Source organism: Anomalospiza imberbis, chromosome 1 (genome assembly GCF_031753505.1).
Source record: "Anomalospiza imberbis isolate Cuckoo-Finch-1a 21T00152 chromosome 1, ASM3175350v1, whole genome shotgun sequence".
Taxonomy (NCBI): Eukaryota; Metazoa; Chordata; class Aves; order Passeriformes; family Viduidae; genus Anomalospiza; species Anomalospiza imberbis.
In genome coordinates, this window is record NC_089681.1 from 84,315,601 (window position 1) to 84,339,233 (window position 23,633).

Here is a 23,633-nt window from a genome sequence, read left to right on the forward strand (position 1 = left end):
ACTGCTTGCAGAAACATGCAGAATCCAAGCCAGTAACTGAAGTGACTGTGGCAGCTGATAGAGAAGACAAGATGATCCACTGGAGAAATTTTAAATGTCTTTAAACTCCAGACTATGGTTTTCTCAAAAGGTGAAAATATTGAATAAAAAGAATCCTTAATTATTGGTGGATTGTTACTATAAAATACCTGAAAATTTTATGTGGAGGGAATAACTAAATATTAAAAAAAAAAAAAAAAAAACCAAAAAAAAAACCCAAAAAACCAGAATAGTGCCCAGTTTTCCTTTCCACATATTCTGTTTCAGGTTCCTTCATTTTTAACTCATACTGGGATCCCATGGCTGCTTTTTGTCATAATATCTATGCTGCCATGTTTCCTGGAGCTGAATTCAACCCATTACTGGAATCAAGATTTTGGCTGTGTATGATCTGGTGGGATCAAGCTTCCTGTTCAGTAACCTTTCCTCTAGCTCTGAATCCACTTGCATGTTTTACACCTCATGGAAGAGTAACATAACAGGACTGGCATTTGAAGAGAAGAAAGTAAATAGTGTAAAAATGTCCTCCTGAAATTGTGCCCTCTTATACAAAGGAATGGCTGTGCCATTCCAGACTAAATTTTCTTATATCCCTGAACCCTGTCTGCAAAGGTTTTAAATGTGGATGTCAAAGGAAAGAGCGTATGGAGAGGGCAAGCAGCAGTGATGCACTTCCAGCCTCCTGTGATTTGTGGTTGTGAGATTTCCGAACCAGAGATTAAGTCTTTGTACAATTATACGATGCTACGAAAAATTCCAGCTGTAAAGAAATATCTATTTGCATAATAAAACATTAATTAATTATCCCTGAAATTCTCCTGTACTTGCCAGGGAAGAGTTGTTTTATCTCCCTGGTGGTGGTAACCAATTACCACATAATAGGCTAAGACATATGAGAGCAAGGAAAAAAAAACATGCAGGAAATGTGCAGGTGGGAAATTTTTGCCACTATCTGCAGTAGGGCAGATAACAGTTTATTTCCATGCAGACTACTAGTTTTGAGCAGTAGTGTCTTGCATCTTTTGCATAAGCTTTGGCCAGTTTTACAGTTGGTCTGATTTGGGGATACTCAGAGAATGTAAAATTGTGGCATTATGTGGTCTTTGTGTGAAACTGAAGGAAGTGAAGAGTTTCACTTGGTGGTTCAAGCTCATAAGAGCCTTATATTTAGGCTGGAAGGCTTGAGGTGCATGTTCCCACCCAGCATGCAACCAAGGGAGGGATTCAGGCTACCCTGATCTTTATGCAGTTAGTAATACACAGGTTGTCTTGAGGGGCAACAGAAATTGTTTCTCAGAAGCTCACAGGTTATTTTTGAAACTTAATCCATTTAATTTCTTTAATGGCTTAGGCAGCAATTGACACTCTGGAACACTGTGGACTTGCAACACAGTATGCACTAGCTTTTAGTATATTAAATAGCTCATTTTAATTCTGTCCTAAAATGGAATCCTTTCTATCTTTCATGTCCATTACATAAGAAACAACCATAAACCACGACCTTAGTCCTTGACACTGGAAACCATGTTGAATAAATATCTCTCTTCATTGTGGTCCTTGGTAATAACAGGTTTCATTTAGTGAATTTAGAGTTTAAGTTTATTCCTGTATAAGTTATAACAAAGGCTGAATGTTTCTCAAAACCTTAAAACTTCACTACAAAAAAAAGAATTTCCTAGATTAGAATAGCTGATCCAAAGCATAGGAACCTCTTTGTCTACTGTATAGATTTTATAGCAGATGCAGTTAATGCTCCAGGGACAGATAACATGGTCAGATGAAGAGTGAGGGAGTAATAAAGACTAAAAATATGACATTCCAGGTTTTCATTTCTTCGGTGCTTGGTTAAAATGTCAGTGGTTTTTCCACTGATTTTAAAAATTTCTGTAATTTATTGCTCTATATCAAATCTCTAGCCCCACTTGAATGGCAGTGGCTTAAGAATTCAGCATATTTTAGACTAATTTTGCTAACCAGAGTTTAAGTTAAAAAAAACCCAAACCAACTAACCAACAACAACAAAAAAAATAACCCAAAATAAAAAAACACTTGTAGAAGCCACTGTCTTACTAATTACTTCAATCACACAAGGGCACAGCAGCTGTTTTGAAGTATTGCATCCGTGTTTGGTAAAAGACTTGCTGTCTAGGAATTTGTTATCAGCAAAATTTATAAAAACACCTACCTGACAATGCTTTAGCAGTTTTTGTCCAACAACTCTGCAGTCTTCTCCTTACTTTGAAATGGAAGGCTACCAGAAGCTGACAGCGGTGAAGTTGGCCAGGTCAGCCTGCCTACTACCGAGTCCCTGACTTGCAGTTTCTTTCAAATACTTGGGCTCTCATCTGCCTTTGCTCTTCACAACTATGTACTTTTTAAGGTCATTTGTCAACTAAAGAATTTATGAATCTCATGTCTGGAACACAGCACAATGGGCTGCCATACTGCTGAACTAGCTTTTTTTATACCCTTTTTTCTCTCTCTAGATTAGATGACGTTGCTTCCACTAAAAGTGACTGACAGGAAGGTGAAAAAGAGATTTGAAAGCTTCAGAACAGAAATCCCTTTACTAAATCAGGCATGTTCTGCTTTTTACAAAATTAGGTCCTCCAGGTCTATCAGGGATTAACATTTTTGTGACTCAAAAGATGGTGTACAAAATAAGAAATTTTTATGGTGCTGTTAACAGCTAGCAGTGCCAAAGTAGATTGTGCCATTATTTGCTTAGAAGAAAAACAGCACTTGCAATCTGACCTTAGTGAAGTGTTTTTACTGTGTTCAACTGTTGAAACATAAGATCAGAACGAAACTCTGTAAGTGGTAAAATGGATAACATTTACATCTTTTAAAATTAATTAATACTTGTGAATTTTATAACAATTTTTTCTCCCTTAATTTCCAGGAATTCCGTGCATTTCCATATCAGAGTTTTGTCCATTGTTCTAGCAGCAATATTTCTATGGAATATAAAAGTGTTTTACTGATGTTCACAAAGGAAGGCTAAGGGGGTGCAGCCTGGTCCAAATAACTAGCAAGAAATGTGCTGCTTTTTCACTCTCACGTCTTGCTCACCTTGTCCTCCAGCACATCCCAGCAGAAGTAACACTCCTTTTAAGATCTCTGCTTCTTGCCAAAATGTAGGACAGAAGTCTAATGCATATCTAGAGTCCCTTTAGGGAAATAATTTTTAAGTGATGAAGCTCTACCAACCACCCAGCCGAGAAGCAAGGATCTCTTCAGTCTATCCATCTCTTTCTTTGCAGACTCGTAGAGAATCCTGAAATCCATTCAGAGGCCACGGGGAGCGTACTGTTGCTGGAAAAAGACAGGAGGTTCACAAGGGCCTTCATGATGCTGTGATTCTGTATGAACATGAAGGTAAGCATCATCTTGGCATCACCCTTGAGTTTTTGTGTTCCCTGCTTCATCCTTTTCTTTTCTAGAATGGAGAAGGAAGTATATGCCCTCAAACAGTGGCGTTCCCAATAAAGCTATCTCCCTAAACTCCTTGTCCCCTGCCCACCATTTATTTATTTCCTGCTTAAAATGCCCACAATTCTCTTTCTAGTGCATATTTATGTTTAGAGGGTGACATTGCATTGTGCTGTATGTTTAATAATTTTCTTTCTAAATGGATGCAAGATAATTTGTATAGGAACACACCTGTTTCTGTTGTTTTGCATTTTTTTTTTTTGCATAAACAAATCTGAGAATCATTTTCTTTGAAAACATTACTTTCAAAGTATTTTCTCAAGATATTTCAGGCCTTAATTTTGAAAATGCACCAGTGGACTTGCCTTCAGAATTTTTATTTCTCTCTCCCCCATGTGACAAACACTCGTGTGGACCATCTTTCTGTATTTTTCCAAGTTTCCTTGATCTTCAAGAAAGATGGAACAAGTAGTGGAGTAAGAAGGAGTTAGTTTGCAATACTTGCAGATGAGGAGTAAATGAGGAATTTCTGGTACCTGATGTTTGAGAAGGAATTGTGAGAATTCATAAAGCAATGAATTCTCTGATAGAAAGATACTCTGGTTAGATTCTGCAATGGGCACAAACTTCAAATCTCAGTTTTATTATCTGCAATGGTTTTGATTTAATTGCTGAGAAAATACAGGTAAGATTTCTAATGACACAAACCCAAGGAAATATATCACTGAAATGAGAACATCAAGATTTCCGTTTAGTCTAAAATGCCACCTAAAGATGCTTTTCCAAAGACTTTCTGGTTCTCTCTTGGAAACCTTACAAGCTTTTGTTTCCCCTCGGGACTTCTAGAATTTCCCTGTTTAGACTGAAGGGTCTCTGAAGCGGAGGCTGTTTTGATAAACTGTGTGTACAGCACCTTACACAATGGACCTCTGATCACAGCCTGCATCTCCACATTATGGCAATGCAAATAAATATATGAACAACTGTCCCTTGAACAGGAAGGAAAATAAAAATCAGATTCCCCAGAGAGTTGACACATATATGGTAACCAGTCTCCTATCATAATAATGTTATACTTGTTGAAATCCAAGATTTAGTAGATGTTCAGCTTTCTTAGCATGGCAGAAGTACTCTCCCATTTTGTCTTATATCATTGTGCAGAAGTTTTTTCTTGTTTACTTTTTATCCTGTTTTGCCTGACACTAGAGGAGACTTTGTTTTTACTAACATTTGTAGCCATCACTTTGATCTGCAGCAGGAAAGCTCAAGATCGGCTTCTTTGCCCATAGGGAAACAGATGAGATCAGAATATGCCAGTTGTAAAGACCTCACTAGATTGGCTCTAGAAGAAATAGTTCTTGTTCCTTAGTTAATTACAAATTGCATCTTTATTTTTAACAAAAACGCTATGTTTTCTACACATTATTATTAATTTGTGAAAGCTGGAGGCTGATTTCTCTTTATTCCTGACCCACATGAGGTTCTTTGTTCCTTGTAAATAAAGGAAATGTTGTAGTTTCCAAAGGCACATTTACTGCGTGTTTTTGTGCTTGCTTGTTTTCTAATATTCCTCTGTCATAGTGTTTGTTAGGAAAATTGTCACTCTTGACAAGTACTTCCAAAAATGTATTGTTATAGGTCAGGGTAGTGTAATATCGGATTGGGTGTGGGTGGAAAAGGTTTCTTTGTTTCAGTAAGCGCGGTGCAACTGCATCAGTGATCGTGACTAAGCTGATTTCAGACCAGCTTCCCTCTTTCCTAACAAGGGAGGAAGCGGGATTTATTCAAAGGCATTTTGGAGAATCAAGGAGAGAAACACCAGAGGAGCAGATGAAGGCCATGCCAATTCTGTTGGTGTCTCCTGCCACAGCACTTGTGTTGACTGGGCAGAGAAGCACTGGCAACTGTGCTTTGCCCTCAGTGTTTAGCCTTTGGAGCAAGGCATGCTCCATCTCCTGCGCTGGGATTTTGCAGTCACAGGAAGGGCTCAAGTAATGGTGTTTCTGGTACTCATTGAGTCTTCTGATGGGTAAAAAAAGTCTGGATGTAAGTCTGAATGTGCTAAACCACCAGGCTCTTTGGTGGTAGCCACAAGTGACTGGATATTGCAGTACACCTTAAGAAAAAGATGACTGTGTGGCTTGCTATAAAAACTGAATGTGCAAAACACAGTGTGGTGGCTCAGCCATATCCCCTGTGCACCCATCTGTGTTCAGTTGGGCCTGCAAGGCATTTCCCTGTATCTACTTGTTTGCTCTGGAAATGGTGGGAAAAGTCTGTCCACATTCCTTCTCTGCTACACTTTGACTGTTCAAGGCAGCCTGGAATTTCACATGATAGACACAAATGGCTGGAGAAGGATCCTTCTCAGTGCCAGCTTTCCTCTTCCAGATGTTTCCTCCTTGCCTCTGCATGTGAAATGAGCAGTTTGCAGGAGTACAGAAAACTCTATGGGCTACAAAGACTCAGCAGGTGCTGAGAAAAGTTTTACAGAAATACCTTTTTAAAGTTGAAAACAAATTTTCTTTGACCTTTTTAATGCCCTGTTTGTGCTTGTTTGCCACTGCTGTTCATGTTGGTGCAATTTGGGGCTGGGGGGTATAGGAGTGGTCATAGAATAATAATTAAATTAGAGTATTTGCAGCAAGGCTTTTCATTAGCACCAGAGAAGTGACTGACTATAAGAGAGAACCTTAAGGCATCACGAAAGCAAAAACAAAACAGTTATGTCCAGTCAGAACAACTCCAGTTGTGAATTTAGATTTTAACAATCCTTACAAAGTGTTCAGTCATTATTAACAAAATGACGTAGTAATAATAATAATAATAATTTTTCTTTAATAAATATGAGAGCTCTGGAGTAGGTGGCTGCCAACAGTAGTATCTCTTTCCTATTGTTCTTTCATCAAATGTTACCCTATTGTGTATTAGCTGGTTACTGAGACAATCTATGATTATAAACAGAAGAGTTTCTTTATCCCATCATAGGAAAAAAAAAGAAGTTATCCATAATTGTCTTCACAGTTTATGGACTATATAATGAGAAGTGGTTGAAGCCCCCTAAGATAGTACCTTTCAGTCTTCTTTCCCCCAGAGCACGTGCCAAATATTTAGATTTTTGTCATGCTGGGAAATTAAAGGACATACCCACCTGAGTTGTTCAGGAGAAGAAATACATCACTTTTCTTTGAAAGAACATTTGTATTTGCTGGCAAACTTTGTCTTGAACAAACATTGTGAAACTTTGGTTTGGGCAGCCATTCAAGAGTACCCCAAAACTCTGTTCACAAATACAGGGAAAGATTCCTGTATTTGTGCAGCAGTTTCTAGATCAATACAGTCTCTCTCAAGAATGAGGATATTTATGAAGGTAGCTTTAAAAAAAATCTGTCTCAAAACTCTAACAGTTCTAGTTCTAAAATCCAGAAAACAAATAAGCCAGCTGTTAAGGAGTATGCCTGGCAGGTACCAGCGAGTTAGATGGTAGCGTGACTTTCACATGAACTTCCTGTAGATAATTCAGCCTTACAGCAAATCCTATATATCTCTCCTCTTATCCATCTCAAATATTGCAATTATTGCAAATATGACTTGGGCATTTCATGAGGCATTAATCATCTTTATCAGATATTTGGCTTCAGAAATTATTTTGTAATGCTGTTTATTTTGTTACTCAGAGATGAGTTATTACAGAACAGTAGTGTTGGCCATGGGAAAAGGCTGAAAGGAGGTGAAAGGCTTTATCCTTTGCATTAAGAAGCAATTGTAGAATGATTATGTGGCTAGGTGTGCACTTTCCAAGGCAGCTATGCCTATTCCTTGCCATCAGACAGTGAATAACGGTTCCATGGTTTGTTGCTACATTTGGTTTTCCATCCAATTCTGCTTTCCACCAAAGTCAGGACACCTGCAAGGTATAACTTCAGTGGGAAAAGTAGCACTCATCAGCCAGTGAACTAAAGAAACAGGAATGCAACTGTTAACTTGGACTCTTGCATCCTGTGGTGTGTGCATATGCTGCCTATAAAAGGTGCCAAATCCAAATCCTGGCCTTGACTGGCGGTAGACGCAGTACAGATCCCAATTGCTCAAATCCCAGCCAGGGTGTCTGCCCTGCTTGCAACTGTAAGGTTGCTTAATTGAATTTAATGAGCTTGTCCACATGCAGCACAGTTGGCAGATAGCTGCCAGAAGCATCTGATGAGCTCTCCTGAAATTCTGCTCTGTAGGGACTGGCTTTCTGTCACCAGCAGTGGGTCAGGGTACCACACAGCTTCTGTGTAGGAAGGTGTCACAAAACATATTTTCCCAGGGGAAAATCCAACCCAACTCTCTGCTCTTGAAACAAACTATTTAGCCCATTTGGAAGAGCTGTCCAGACTTCTCTCCAGTATCTGGATTTAAACTTGCAATTCAGATTGTTACACAGATTTAATATCTCCTGCAACATGTGGGTGGAGTGTCCTCTGATTTTTGCTGTAATTGAGTAGATGGGCATATTGCAGCCCAGTTGTGTTTCGCATTACTTTTTACATAGAATTTATGGCTGAAATTTCCATCAGTGAATTGACCTCTAGGAGAGTGTGGTTTATCCTCCATAGCCACTTAATCCTCCAGCAGTGTATGGGAGCCATGAACTAGAGAGTGAAACAGAATCAGCTTCTTCTTCAGCCTGCACTCCTTCCCTGCCCCTGCCCTGCTCTGGCTGAGTCTCTGAAAAATTAATTCCCCAGCAATTCCCCCCCAGATGAAACTGGTGCTAAAACGTTAAAAATAAAAGGAGCCTTTGTTCCAATCCTCTGGAGATTAGTTATTAACCTATGTGATAGGTACAGGCTAAAAAACATGAGTGTTTTAACATTGATGTGTGGTTAAACTGTGAATATGAAGTGGGGTGGTTTGGGTTTGCTCTTTTTTTTTTTTTTTTTAAATATAAATTTTATCTAATCTTATTTCAGAGTTTAAAGAGCAGCCACAGGGAAATGAGAAGCATATCATCTGCAGTCCTGAATATTTTATCACCTTAAAATAGAGATGGCTGGTTTCTACAGAATTTTTTGGTTTCAGATTCAGGTGTCTTCAGACAAATGATTTCTCATTTCCTCATTCCCTTTCTTGGTTTGTTATTAAAATAAAGTAAAATACAAATATACAGCTTTTCCCCTGCTCTAACAGTTCTGTCTTGTTAAGAAAATGAAAATAACCTTGATTAATGAGCTTGAGAAATTGACAGACAGGGAAAAGCAAAGGTTGGTTTTGCTTGTGGGCAATGAGCTGGCCCTGCAAATCTGAGATAAACTTGCAGTGCTTTTCTGACAGTGGGGCTTGTAAAGCTTGGCTGATTCTTGGCTGATTCTTCATATAATCTTGCTCAGGGTTCATGAAAGTTAAAGTATGAAGAGAAGGTTCTTTATTTTAAAAAGTGTTATATTAAAGCATGAAACATCTGCAGTATCAAGAAGGTTCTCTCAGAATGTTGGAATGGGGTCTGGGCCTGAGGGAAATTCTCTTGTCTCTCATCTTTGGGACGATCTTCTATTACTTAAGCTTGGGAGTGTGTCTTTCAGGATGATTCCAATCAGATGGGAGCTACTGGAGAATCACAATGATTTTTGTATATTGGCTGCATTAGTCTCTGTTACAGAGGACCATGAGACTTACTTAGCAGCCTGGGAATACTTTCCTGTAAGAAACAGCATAGTTCTCATATCTACATGTGTCTAGTGTCCTGCATTTGGGGAAGATGAAGTATTCTCTGCCTCTGAGAAGAGACAGATGAATAACAAGCCCAGAGGGAAAGAAACATTCCAGAACTTGACTATGAGGCGTAGTTGCAGAAAAAGGATGAAAAGCCTGTCTACAAATAGGAGAGCTTCTAAAGGAAGAAATACATGGTTGTACAAGAAATCTGCATATTGGAGAAAAGTAGATCCCACAGAAAAAAATTCAAAGAAGCATATATGGAAACAGAACATATGGATTCTGCTAGCAGAATGGAAAAAACCTAAGTTTTTCTCTGCATTTATGTATATATTAAAATATTTAGGACTGTGACAAAATCTGTTACAGAAGATGATAGGGGTGGTGTTTGTTTGTTTATAGGAGGAGAGTGAAAGGCTGGAAGAAAGCAGAGAGAAAATAAGTGGGTCTACTGGTGCCACTCATTATTAAATAGATGAAATTTTTCATTCTCTTTCTTGCTGCTCTTCCATTTAGGAATCATGTTGCATTTCTAGGCTGTCTACATCCTTTGGCTTCTTCTAACCACGTGTCTTGCCAGCCTATCAAATATTTGTATAAATTCTCAGTGCAGTATTGCTGAAATTTCAATCCCCTGTGAAACTTGTGCCAGTAATGATCACAAGCCAATTATCAAAACTAGAACCTTGCAAGACAGGTAATCATTCCAACCTAAGGAAAAAAAAAAACTAACCTAGGTTTAAATTAAAAATCACTGCCCTACAGTATTCAGCCAAGTAAGGGCTTCATACCTGTAGATTTCATTGGTAGTGTGATGTTTAAACAGAATTTAGGATCCTATTTATCTTTATCACAAGGTTCATCAATTTGTGGCATTTAATGCTGTAATCATATGCTAAGTTTTTATCCCTTGTTTTATCAGTGAAATTGGGAATTACTGATAAATAAGTATTTCCATGAAATATTTTTTCTTTTGAAGTTTTCCAATTGGAAAGTTGAAATTGATATGTAAAATGGAACAAACATAGGTGGTTATAACAAAAATGAACATCGATTTAAACCAGTTTTAGTGAGGTTTATTTGTTCAGTATTTAAGCTGGAAACTTCTACACTTTCCATCTGGCTTCTTTCAACAGTTATGTGTTGTAGTAATCAAGTATTTTGACAGCTGAAATTCTATGAAAATCCTATCCATTCCCAACTGGAGGAATAATACCAGGTATTTCATAAAACTTGAAAGGGTGACATTTCCTTACAACAGCAGGATATAAGGGAGAGAACCAAAAGAGGAAAAATGAAGGAAATTTCTGCCCCCTCTTTGATGGAAAGTTCCACACGTTCATCTCTAGAAGAAGCAGAGCACAGGTAAACTGGCCAGATTCTTATGTAATCTTGGAACATTTCTTGTTCCCATTCTCTGCTTTCAGAATTTGAAATTGTTCAGACCCACTATTCTCAAATGAACAGAAAAAGTATTTTAATGTGTGCTTATTATAAACTATGATTTCTTTTTTTAAAAAATTTTTGCTGTTTCTTTTTTAAGTTCATTCTTCCTCAGTGATCTGATCCTTCCTTCTCAGAAACATTTGCTGCTGGGGCACTCAATTAGAGAAACAGCACTTGCCAGGAAGAGTCAGGTATTGCCCAAAGGTGGTAGCACTCATTCAGAAAGTGGCTCTCCCTTGTGAGTCAGGGTGCAAAAAATTATTTTGTTGTTCGTCCTTTGGATGAAAAAGAAGTTTCAATGTTTAAATGCAGCTAGATACAATTAACATCGTAATGCCCTTGAGGTGCAAGTGACTAATCTCTGTTTCAAAGGACTCCAGACATCTTGCATGGTGTGAAGGTGAAATAGATATTACAGCATTAACAGTGGGGTTAACATAGATGATTACCACAAAAAGGCACATGAAAGTTACTGCTTCTCTTCTCCTTCCCTCCAGCCCCCTCCTACATTGCAAATAGCACATGAAGGTCACCTGTAGAACATTGTGGCTGGGTTTTGGTGTGTTTGTTTGTTTGTGCTTTAAAACTATTATTTGTTTATTTGCTTTTCTGGACAGAAAAATTAAACAAAGGAGGAACATTGAGGGCAAAGGAGTTAAAATTCTTGGTTTTTGCCTGTTGCTGCTTTTGGTTTTTGAATCTCACTGGCAAAATTCCGAGGTCTGGCTCCTACTTCTAAGCTCATGGTGAGCCCAAATGTCCTTTCCATTATATTCTGCTCAGTAAAAGCTAAATGTCAAAGAACAAAGCTGTAGTGGAACTAGTTGTTTCCTATTAATGAATTTATTTTTTATTGTGTTGACTGACCATTACTAGCCACCGTTAGTTTTTTGTTTAATGTTTCTGATAATTTCTAAGATCCACCTTGGTAGGTTAGTTGAATTCTCTTACCCTGATTGCAGGTTAATTATGACTGGGGGTTGTGGAATCAGTTGCCCAACAGAACTTCAAACGTGCGGTCACTGCTGATATCTAAAAACCATCTTTTCATCTAAAGGACATCTATTCATCTAAAAAGATTGAATAAATTAAAATGCCTTCTCCAGCTATTAACTGAATTCTGTCCTTAATTTCTGAAATATTATTATAAAACTATTTTCCAAAAATAAAGGAAGACCTTGCTCTCCAGAACAGTTTTACTAAGAAGTAGCCACACAGAGAGCCAGATACAGAGGGAGGGTTGATAGATTGGACTGGAGTAAAGATATTTTGTCAGCCCTTGTTACCACCACATTGCATGCTTGTTCAGTCCACATACACTTAAATACAGGACATCTTAATATCATTCTGTATTGGCCAGAGCTAGCAATACCACTATGAATGTGGCCAGAATATTTGGCACATCCATCCTCTCCCTTATTCATTATGGAGCTGGGATTGACAAAACCAGGAGAATTTCCACTGAAGCCCACGTGGTAAAAGATGAATATGTGCTTGCCTCTGTGGAGTGGTCCTGAGTGTGTGCAAATATTCCCAAAGGAAGTCCTGTGGACTGCTTGGTCATCATTCCTAATCCTCTGCAAGAACACCACTTCACTCTTCCCTTGAGGTGTTGGCATTTATTGGCTTTCTACACATGGATGCATGGACTGGAGATGGGCACTCTTCTAGGCAAAGCATGGTTAGTTGTTTGGTGGCTTCTCTGGCCTGCAAACCCTTCTTTTCCTGCAGGATATATGTAAACAGGTTGTGTCCTGCTGTCAAAATGCAACAGCTTCCATGAGTAGCAAAGGCCCCATTGCTTGTCCACAGCAGCCAGCATCTGTGCTGCAGAGGGGGGGGGATGCACAGCTGTGAGCTGGACTTGCATTGTGTCCTTTGGAACATTGATGTTGTCCTGGGCTACTAAAGAGCCAGCTGTAGCAATTTTTTTCTTTCTAACATATATGCCAGTATATTTATGCTGTCCTTTTAGCTTAAAACATGTTCTCAAGGGCAGTGTTTCTTAACTCTCAGCCTTTGCAAAACACAGTAGAGTTAACCAAGTACACATCACACGTGGATGTGGCATGCACAAGGTGACTACAAAACCAACATTGGCCCAGGCTATTTGTAATCTTTTCTACAGTGTGATATTTGCAATAGTTTGTATCAAATACAGGGGGAGAGTGGTTTCCTACTCCTGCTGTTAAAGGGATGAAAGCTCATGGGTACCAGCGTATATGGTAAAGTCAACATGAAGCAAACTAGAAAAGCACCTTTGCTTTTGTCTGATTTCCATGGCTGTGTGATTCTCTGTTCTGTACTAACAAAAGGCACCATAAGCATGATGCCCAAAACTCAAAATATTTGGGTCTAATACAACAGCACAAGAAGCAGCAGCCAGCACAGGTTTAGCTAAAAAAAATTGAAGATGTGAAAAATGGGAGAAGCTTGTTGTAGCACTGCTAAAGGAGCTTCTTCAAATGGAGAAAAAAAAAATACCCAGCACTGGTCAGAAAAGGCTGCAAATACTTAGTAGAAAGAAATGAAACTCTAAAGAATTGCAGATTAATAACTCCTGATTCAATCAAGTGTATTAGCCTGGCTCACAATTTTTAAGGGTGCACTTTTTATTTAAGGATCTATAATTCAAAAGTTTCAGTGATGTATTGATGGGAATACATGTGAGATGCTGCTCTCTAGGAACTGAAGATAAAAACATATTAAAGTTGCCAACTATGAATGGCAGAAGTGGTTCAGGGCTGTGTTTTTGGCTCCTGAAGAGGATTAAAATTCCATCACTTGATTCTGGTAAAGAAAAAAATATCCCAATCCAGACTGGCTTTGGTCTTCTTCTGCTATATGTTCCTTAACATGATATAAATCCCTCCACTACAGTTCAACCTAAACTCCTGGATCAAAGACAATTTTGCAAGCTGCTGTTTCATTGTACTTCAGCAAGATGCTGAAGACTGACTTTGTGTCTGTCCAGGAAAGCTTTTTCATTTCTAGTTTCAGTCCACCAGGCCAGTAAATTTATTAAGAGAGGTAGTCCCAAACTATGACAGATAAGTGGAAAGCATTCAAAAGCAATGATCACTGTCTAATTTTAGTGAATTCCTGACCTGGAGTTTTTGCTGAGGACATCACTTCATAGCCAGCTGTCAAGAGGTGAAGCACCTGGTTCATGTAATTTAATAATTTTGACCATGCAATCTAACCCTTTCTGCTTTCTTATCAGAAAAATGATGATAAATAGCCACAAAAAATATAATTAATACAAGAATGATGTAGAGTTCTCGGTCTTCAGAGCTGTATCCTGCTAATGAAGCTTCAGGTAATGCCCAACTACAATTTCAATAAATCTTGGTTCTCCAGGTTCATAAATAACCCAAGTTATTAATTTTCTTAAAGAAAAAAAAAACAAAAAAACAAAACCAAGGTACAGGGCATGGAAAGGAAAGAACAAACAAAAAGAAAGGGTCTATCTAGGAATTCAGGTCAGAGAATAGTACATATTAGGCCAAAGTCTAGGAAGGAGCAGGAGACAGAAAGGAATTAAAGGATATAAGAGAAAGGAATGCAGCAAAAAAAGGCTGAAATGGAAAAATAATGAGAAGGCCATGGGCACCCAGAAGTTCTTTTGCAGTTCTGACTTTTGAAAAATCATTTCTGGTGCTGACCATCAGCTAGATTTTTTTGACACATCTGTTTTCTGAAATAAGTGTTTTATTCTAATTGCAGTCCTACTAGCAATTGTTTCTGGCATGCCTGTCTCACCTTTCCTTTGCACTTGGGTTGGAATTATTAGCTACCCCTGTGCCACTGAGGGTAAGTTCAGAACATCAGTAATAAAATCTAATGTGCTCTTATATAGACGAAGGATTAGATTAGATCCACAGCTTCTTCTGTCTGTTTCTCTGAATACTTTTACCCTAAATCTTCTTTTCATATCAACAGTAGTCAAGAAACAGTAACCCTAGTAACTTCTTCTAGCTCAATATTTTTTTTTCCTGTTTAAAAAAGTTTGCAGCAAGTTGAAACACAGAAGAGGTGACTGTACAACAGAGCCCAAGGCTAACCTTTGTAAGCATGTGTTAGTTTAGTCATGGAGAGACAGATTAGGAGTGAAAAAATTGTAATTGGATGTGTTTTATTTGGTAATTTCATTTTTTTTAGAAGAAGGTTTCAGGCAAAAAGATAATGATAGCAATTTATTCAATTTATCCAATGAAATATTTCAGATTGTATTAATAGACTGAAGTGATGTTTACATGTGTAGTTTTAGGTATAGTTTCCTATAGAGACAAGCTCTTTAGGTCAGTAGTTCATCTCCACCTAGATGCAGTCTGCTGAGCTAGACATTGCAAAAGCACAGGACTTGCATAATTGATAATTTGGACTGTCATTTCTTCAATAAACTGTCTTTTCCTTGGGATGACAAACTGGGACAGCCTCTTCTCTGGGGGACAGACAAGCTCTTGTTTGTCAAAACTTTTACACTTCTTACTCAAAGAATGTTTTGGTAAATTTCTTATCTGGTTAAAATGACTCATTAGAATATTTTCAGGAAAAAATGTAATTGTGAATTTAAATTGATCTCTCCTTCTACCTAAGCCAACAACAAAACAAACAAACAAAAAAAAAAGAGTCTGACTGAGGAAATACAAATATTTTGAACCTGGGGCAATGATCATGCACTTTTTTCCTCTTCTTCCTTTTGGCTTACTAATTCAGAAACTTGCTAAGGTTTTTTGTTCCCCACATTATGAAAGAGGATACCTTTTCCTGAGTTTTATGATCTTTTAGGAAAAAGAAAATGTTGTTTTCTGGACTCTAGCAGACAGGGCATGAAACTTGTTTTCTGTATGTAGCAATGCAATGTATGTAAAGTATGCATGTCTTTCACAATGTGTAACCCATTCTGGCTTGTGGCCAATGTGTAGATACCTATCAGAGATGAGCTTGGGAAGAAACATATTAGGAAATTTTATGCAGACTCACATTTTTTATTCGTTTATATGGGCTTTTTTTTCTTGTTGTGTTCAGTTATACTAAGTGAAGACATAGGTGCTCTGTCAGTTGTTGAAAAGGAATAGCCCTGTTCCAACCACCTGTACAGCTTTTCTGGGGCTTGACAGACTGTTAGAGCTGCCTGTGTTTAGATGAACCCCGTAGAGTGTCTACATTTGCATAGGCAAATGCCCATGCCAGTGGTACTTGCACAACACCTCCCAGCTGTATGCACAGGTGACCTGCCTGGCAGCTCCGGTGATGTGTTTGCTCATGCCACAGCCACTTAAGCTACACAGAGAATCCTGAACATTGAAGTTCAGTGTCAGAGCTGGTCCATAAAAGTCCATGGAAATGCATGTGAACCCCAAAAAGCAGTTGGCAGGGAGGCAGACTGAAACCCTGCAGAGTCTCTCTGGGGTGTGGTGCCCTGTTGGATTGCTGGAGCAGCTCTTTGGAACCTGTACTAACCTTACACCATACAGATGAAAATCCAGGATGCATTAACTTTGATGTCTGGAACAACACTCTTTCACATATGTTATTTCAAGCTCGACTTGCAAATCCAAATTACTGTGAAGGCAATAAATGGTTTTGGAGCAGATTGACTGGAAAGTTCATGTTCCTATTGCAGCAGTGGAACACATGGCCATTCATGCTGGCAGTTCATTGCCATTCTGCATGTGTAAATATAAAGGGAGGCAAAAGGAGTGGTTCTCAGCATTCTACCTTTATATCCATCCTTTCACATCTCCAGTGCCTTCAACTTGTTTCTTTGGGGTGGAAATCATAGAGTCACAGAATGGTTTGGTTGGAAAGGACCTTAAAAATAATCTAGTTCCACCCCCACGACCATGAGCCGGGACACTTTTCACTGGACCAGGTTGCTAAAGTCCCCATCTAACCTGGCCTCCAACACTGCCAGGGATGGGGCATCCACATACTCCTTGGATAAATCCAGGTGCATAGGCCAGAAGAAAGCAGCAGATGACGGAATGCTCCAAGCAAATCCCCTGCCTCCCAGTGTAGGTGCAGACTCAACTAAATCGCCTTACAGCAGAAATACTTGTCACCTGCCAAGTAGAGATTCTTCTGCTTTGAATCACTAAATATTGTTCTCACTAATTTTATTCCAGTTATCAAGGCTCTTACAGCCTCCCCAACTTCCTTTATGTTATTGATTTCTCTTAATATTCCCTTTCAGCACTGGATACTCCCATATCCCCTGTATCTCCTTATCTGCCTTATAAGTCTGCTAATTCACATCTCTAGTTAAAAACAGCAAGCTCCTCTATGCTACTATATCAGATGTCTTACAGGACTTGACATAAATCTGACACATTTCCAAGAAAATCAGTTCAGAGAGAATGATTAAAAGTAATGGCCCCATTTTAATCCACCCAAGCTGTATTTAGTGATATTTTCTAACTGCTTTTATGTGTTTGCATACAACAGCAGTCTGATTTACCGGTCTGTAGGGGCCATCATATTCCACCTTTCACTTTCTTTTCTTCTTTCTCCTATCATATGGTTTTGTTTTGTTTCCAACATAGACACAGAGGATGGTAGAGGTATTTAAAATCAGTAAGAGTTAAAATCCTGCAGGAGTTCTTTATATGAACTTCCAAGGTATTCAGGAGGAGTCTGTTGTAGAAACCCTTTATGAGATCAAGTAGTAGTAGTAGTCTACCAAGCTAGCAATTTCACCAATGTGTTCCTCAGTGCAATAATAATTCACTATACAATAGCAACAAGGGTTTTGTCTGTCCAAGTTTATTCTAAAAGCATACAATGTGGAGGGACTTAAAAGTTGGGGGATGTTTTTAGCTCTGAGCTTGGTATCTCTAGGTTGTATTCTGTATCAAAAAATTGGAAATAATGTACCTTTAATAGCTTACTATACCAATATTATTAGAGAGTTTTTAAAAAAAGTTAAAAAAAAATTAAGAAGGAACCACCATAATTAATTATCATCACTCAAGAGACTTATATGGGACTTAGTCAGTACAGAAGCATGTGTGAGAATGCTAATAACAAAAATTTGTGGGCATTGTGGTGCCCCAGCCAGTAGACATGGCAAGAGCTGGGGTGACAGTCTGGACCCTGTGATGACAGCCCTGGCCCTGATCATGGGAATACACACAACTTTACAGTTGTGGATGCTGCAGCTCAAATCAGCATTTATTTGACTACAGGATGTTAAAGATGATGAAATTATCTCTAATTATAATGTGCTGAAAGAGCTCCTGAAAAATTGTCTCCTTTCTGCTTTTAATTTAGCTGGAGGCATTGGAAAAGAAATCCAGGCAGTGGAAACATTTCTTAAGTCACAGTAAAGGATTCATATGTATTCCTCAGGAAACTTCCATGTCTTCCGTGTCTCAGGCCCTGTCCTAGTACAGCACAGCAATGTGCATTTGACATCAAGGCTATTATTATATATCTTAGTGCGATCAGAGGAGCATGCACACATCACATCAGTTTTGATTGTATTTGGAGCCAGGCAGATACAAGTGTTAGACTTTGGATTCAGTCATTTTAAATTGTGTGTCAGGCCAACACATAAAAGTTTGGCTTCTTTTAACTCCTCCCTGTTTGAGCACAAGGCAGAAATTCCTAGATAAATGCTATAATCAGGTTCCTTTTGCCCATGATATTTTGTGTCTGTTCTGAGCAGTAATATTTCAGTATGCACACCATAAAACCATACTGGATTATTTTCTCTGAGCCACAGCACATCACAAATGCACATGTAGTTTGTTGTCCTCTCTCACTTCAAGCTTGCTACTACTGTTGGTGCCTACCATTTTCTTTTGACTTTTGTAGCTTCCAGTGCTCTCACTGTCCTGTTCACTGAGTCTTCTCTATTTTATGCTCTTTCCAGGCTAGTGCCAGCAATACATGTAATACACTGATTATTTCCTCTGCTAGGTCATAAACTGAGTTCACTCTCTTAGGATCCAGTCCTGCAGTGTCCTCAACAGTGTTCAGGCATGCAAGAGCATGCTGTGAGGAAAAAGTCACATTGGTTTGTACAGGGCTTTTTTAATGGTGAAACCAAACCCCTGCAGGGGTCCCTTGCCATTTGGTCCATCAGGAATGGCCTTGAATGGTCAGCCGTGACAAAGCTCGAGGGATGGGAGCAAGGTACCAACTCCTCACTGTTGCCACCCAGAAGACAATTTTCCCCTTCAGTGCAGAACTCAAGGTGCCCTGGTAGTGCTGAGCATGGCAGTCACTCCTGAGCTGCTTTCTCCATGGCTCAGCACCGAGCCTTCGATAGCACAGCCAAAACACCGCCCCAGGAGCCTCTGAAGTTGTGTTGGCACAGGCAGTATTGTGGAGGGAGCACTGGGGAGAAAATGGTTTGCTGAGCCAGAGGGTAGGAAGAAAGAAGGGGTTGGAGATGGAGGCAAATCCAGAAAAATGTGGGTACTTTCCACCTGAAAACTGGCATCTCACCAAAGGATCTTTGGGTCTGCTTGGAGAGGATATTACCCTTTCTTGCTGCAGGGTTCTTTGGCTCCTAGGTCATTTCCAGAGTTGTTATTGCAAGGTAATATTCACGAGAACTGATCTGGGAGGTAAAAAAAATACCCTTTTCAGCTGCGTGTGTGACCCATAGTGAAGTTTAATCACCTTTGTAAGGTATCTTTTGTATCCTACTGTTTCAAATAAACAAAGCTTAAGGTAAAAATTAGACATTTAAAGAGACCTTCTCGGTAGGCTTAGTTGTTTTTTTCTTCTGTATTCCTTCTATTTATAGCTTTTTGTGATAAATGGCCACTATTTTCCCAAGCATTCAGTTGAGTTTTTAATCATGCATACTAGCATTTTATGTAACTTTTTGGTTAATTATTAGCAGGTGTTTCTGATACTTGCATAGGAGTAGATGCTGACTTACTGCAACTGGACTTGGTGTCTGTGAGTGTGTATTGTGACATCCCATTTTACTTGCTTTTCTTTAGGAGAGTGGGACAGAAATCAAACCAAATAAAACAATACTGAGAACATTTTGAGCAAGGTTGAATCCAGAGAGAGAATTTGGGGCTTGTGTTGTCATTCTAAAAATGGGCCAACTGATCTTTTTCTAAGTTTTGTTGAGTTTTTTTTACATAAAAAATACATCAAATATAACTATTCATGTTATATAAAAATTAATTGGAACACATGACTTATTTTAAGCATAGAGACACATACCATTCAAGAGAATAAGCCCATAAAATTCATATTTGCATCTGCTCTAGACATCTGAATGATACTTTCTGCTCTGCGTAATCCCTCAAGCTGCTGTGCTCTGCGCCTCTCTGTGCACGTTGTGTGATTTTAGTGAGCTCTTTATGTTTGCAAAGACTGCAAAAGCTGATTAGAGAGAAAGGGGTCTGCCCTGCAGGAACACCAACAGGGATCTGATCCTGACAGTTCTCTGCAAGCCAATATGTAACTCTGGCCATTTTCTAGCAAAATATATTTTGCCTGTAAGTTTGGTAGCATACCTTGTATTTATGGTCACTTAGTGTCTCTCACTTTACTTAGGGGTATATTCTGTTGCGTTCTCATGTTATTTTATTCCTATTTGCAGCAACTCTTAACCACTAATACTTTCTGAAAATAATTTGCAGGTTTGCCAGTTAGGTGCTGAACTTCAACCACTTTTGTGCTCTCTGTATGAGGTATATCATTATAAGAAGCTTTCTTAAAATGTCTTCTCTGAAATTTCAGACCGTGTTTAATCTTGCTCACAGGTCCAGCATTGTAATTTCAAGTTCATCTTGCAGTTTATAACTTTTTTGAAGAGCTGCTAAACAATTATTCTCCATCCTATGAGTGAAGAGTTGCATATTTGTGCCAAAACCATAATACTTTGTTCTTCTGTCTACTAAATAAAATGCTGGTTTTGCAGAGCATTTCTCCAATTTTCCTGAAGGCGTGCATATTAATAATAATAAAGTTGTGCCCCTAAATCAGCCTTAACCAAGTAATTTAACAAAGGTCAGGGTTGTTTAAAATGTAGTCACAGAAGTCCAAAGAAGTGAAAAGATGCAGATGGTAAAGAGGAGAGCTGCAATACAATAGCTAAAATCATGTTAGTTCAAGCTGTGAAAACATTAATCCTTAGAATAATTAATCCCTGGAATAATGTTTGTACAATTGTTGTACAGTTCTACAAGCAAGTATAAGAAATTATTATGTATTATTATGCCAATAAACACAATAATAATTCCTCTTTTGCTAATGATCTGAATACCCAGATTTAAATAATTTTTCAAATTAAGTGGTTTCACAAGGTGACCAGCATGTATAATTATATTTTTATAGAGGTGCATACATATATACACTTTCTTTAAGAATTATGGACCTTTATACCTAGTAAACCTTTAATTAGGTTTGTTCCATAATTTCTGTTCTTCTTTGTATATATATATGTGATGTATACAATCAGTAGTTGGAAAAAAATTAGAAATCCCACTCAGTCTTACATTCATGTCACTTCTCATTACAGGAAGTGACAGTGAATGTGTTTAAAAGTGCTGATGTGGTCACTGGAATGACTGCTACAAAGCAGCCTAATTCAGCTTTCCTAAAAAATCTGCATAAAATCTGGGTGTTTGTCATATGTGTGACAGTTAAAATCAGTACAGATAATTTCAGAATTGTAAGAATTTTTCAGGCATAAGCTCAAGGAAGCTTTGCACATTTTCCTTGTGTGCATTTTCATCTACAGTAGGCCAGCTGTTAAAAAAATACAGTGCACAGAGGATACAAACACTAATGAGGAATATTAGACCAACTTGGCATGCTAATGTAATTCTTGCGGAAATTCCTCCCTTTCCTCTCCCCTCTTAATTTTTCAAGTACATCTTCTCATAATCTACCCTGATTACTTGACTGCTGAGATACTATTAATTTATTTTCTTTCCACAAAATTCCAAGATTTTAAGAGTAGATAAAGGTAACATTTTTCCATATGCATAGAACAAACCATAAAACCACGTGATGTGATTTCTGCATCAAGCTCAGTGTGACTGTTTGAACTGTACCATCTTTTCAGAAAGTAAATCGGCCTCAACTTTAATCTGCAAGTGATGGCAAGTCTACTGCATCTCTATTCAAGCTGACCCAGAAGTTAGATTCTAATATAAATTTCTTTATTCTCAGTTTTAAAATGCAAACTGCCGTTATGTTTTTATTTTCTACAGCCTCTAATGTAAAAAAAAAAGTTTGCTACTGGAAATTTTTTAAAGTTTTCTTTAAGAACTTGCTTTATCAATTTTAGCATTGTCAAGGTATTTCCATACTTTCGTAACTCATCAGAATAATATGGCTAGTAAATACATGTAAAATCCATTTGTTTGCTTCATTTAAAAGGAAAGAAAAAAAAATTAAAATACAGAGTCATTTTTCCTGCCCTATGCAGCCCAGTGTCAATGATCAATCACAGTTCTGACATCAAATTCTATTCCTCTCTTCTCAAGTAGAATCCTCTTAAAAGTAGTTATTACTTAATTTGAAGCTCTGAATGCAAGCTCAGAGAATGTCTTATAATAGCATCTGGGGTGAGCTCAAGTCATGCTCCATGCTCTGATCCTTACTTATAAGCCACTGATACATTTGTGTATCACAAGATCACTGCAAGATTCATCTGTGTTCATGAAGAAAAGTCAAAACAGAGGCTGTTAAAGCAGAACATTTTTTAATTAGTTATTAGATTAGTAAATGAACTGAGTAGGAAGAATTCTTTAATTCTGCATGGAACCTTTATTTTAAAATACAGGATGGTTTCCTTACAGCAAAACCATAAGAAAAAAAAAATTCAAAATAAATGTGTTAATTATACTCCTAGACCTGCTTACATGTCAAAATCATTTTTTTCAGTGTTGCTTCATTGTTGAGGGTTAGTGTACTTCACCAGCAAGTGGCAGAACATGTCCTAAGCAGGGATTTTCCATTGCATGCCACAATTACAGACAATTGACATTTGATTATAATAACCAGAAAACTTTCATGAAATAAATGACACCTGAGTAAGCTTCATAAACATTTGCCTCACCCTACCCTGGAATGCATCTGTGCTGTGTGAAGGCTAGGAGCAGTTCTGGTGATTGCAAGCAGAATTATTAGAAGCCAGGGGAGCACAGAACATTTCCAGAGATAAGTTGCACTGGATAGCTTGCACGCTGCTTGTAGTGGATTTTAGAACTCTTTCCTTGTATGTAGTTCTGAGTGCACTCCCAAGAACAAAATGGTAGTCTGTGCTGGGGATTATACACTTGCATCCTAAAGTTTCCATGTTTCCTGAGCTTGGTTCAATCCCGTCTTGCAATTTTACCAGCTCTCTGCTCATATCATTGAACACAAAGTAGAGGTGATGCTGCCAATTCCAAATCATTTTGTAGAGAAGTGGAGGAATTGTGTCACTTCTTTTTTGGTGCCTGTGGTTTGAGCAGCAGCAGGCAGCAAAGCTGCTGGCCTGTGTGAACTCGTCACTTTGTTATGTAACACTCTCCTGTAACTTTGCTTGCTTCATGACCGCATCCAGCTAAACTGCTGAGAGCCCACAAACAGTGTGCCAAGAGCGTGTGGGTTGCAGGTGTCTCTGGCTATGAGTAGTGATGTGTAAAACTGCAGTGCTGGAAAGATCCATAAAGGTACAACTCAGCAAGTGTGGTAGAACTCTATTCCCATAGACTGAGAGTTTCTGCTTGAAAAGCCCTTTAGCAAACACACTTCTGTCACCTACATGGTGAGTAACGTGGAAGAAAGTTTTCTCCGTTCAAAGAGCAAAAAGTGATGACTGACAAAACAGGGTTTTTTCCATCTTGATGCTAGCTGGAATGGGATATGCTACTGTCATGCTATATATTGAGACCTACATCATTGCCCCTCAGGACCCTTAAAACTACTCTACCTGTCCATCCCTCCTTCACATTCACCTGCTTGTCTTCTGGGTCTTACTCAGACTCAGGAGTACATCTAGAGTTGAGAAACCATCCTTCAACCCTTCTTGCTCTTCTTCCATT

The 23,633-nt window shown here is 38.4% G+C and overlaps 1 long non-coding RNA gene across 1 annotated transcript in view; it reads left to right on the forward strand.

The window, feature by feature from the left end:
• LOC137478449 (uncharacterized) overlaps positions 1 to 23,633 on the forward strand; it is a 169,715-nt gene that overhangs the window by 99,116 nt on the left and 46,966 nt on the right. Inside the window, exon 4 of the long non-coding RNA XR_011001579.1 lies at positions 3,303 to 3,417. This is a non-coding gene — a long non-coding RNA (uncharacterized lncRNA). The remainder of the gene's footprint in view (positions 1 to 3,302; positions 3,418 to 23,633) is intronic.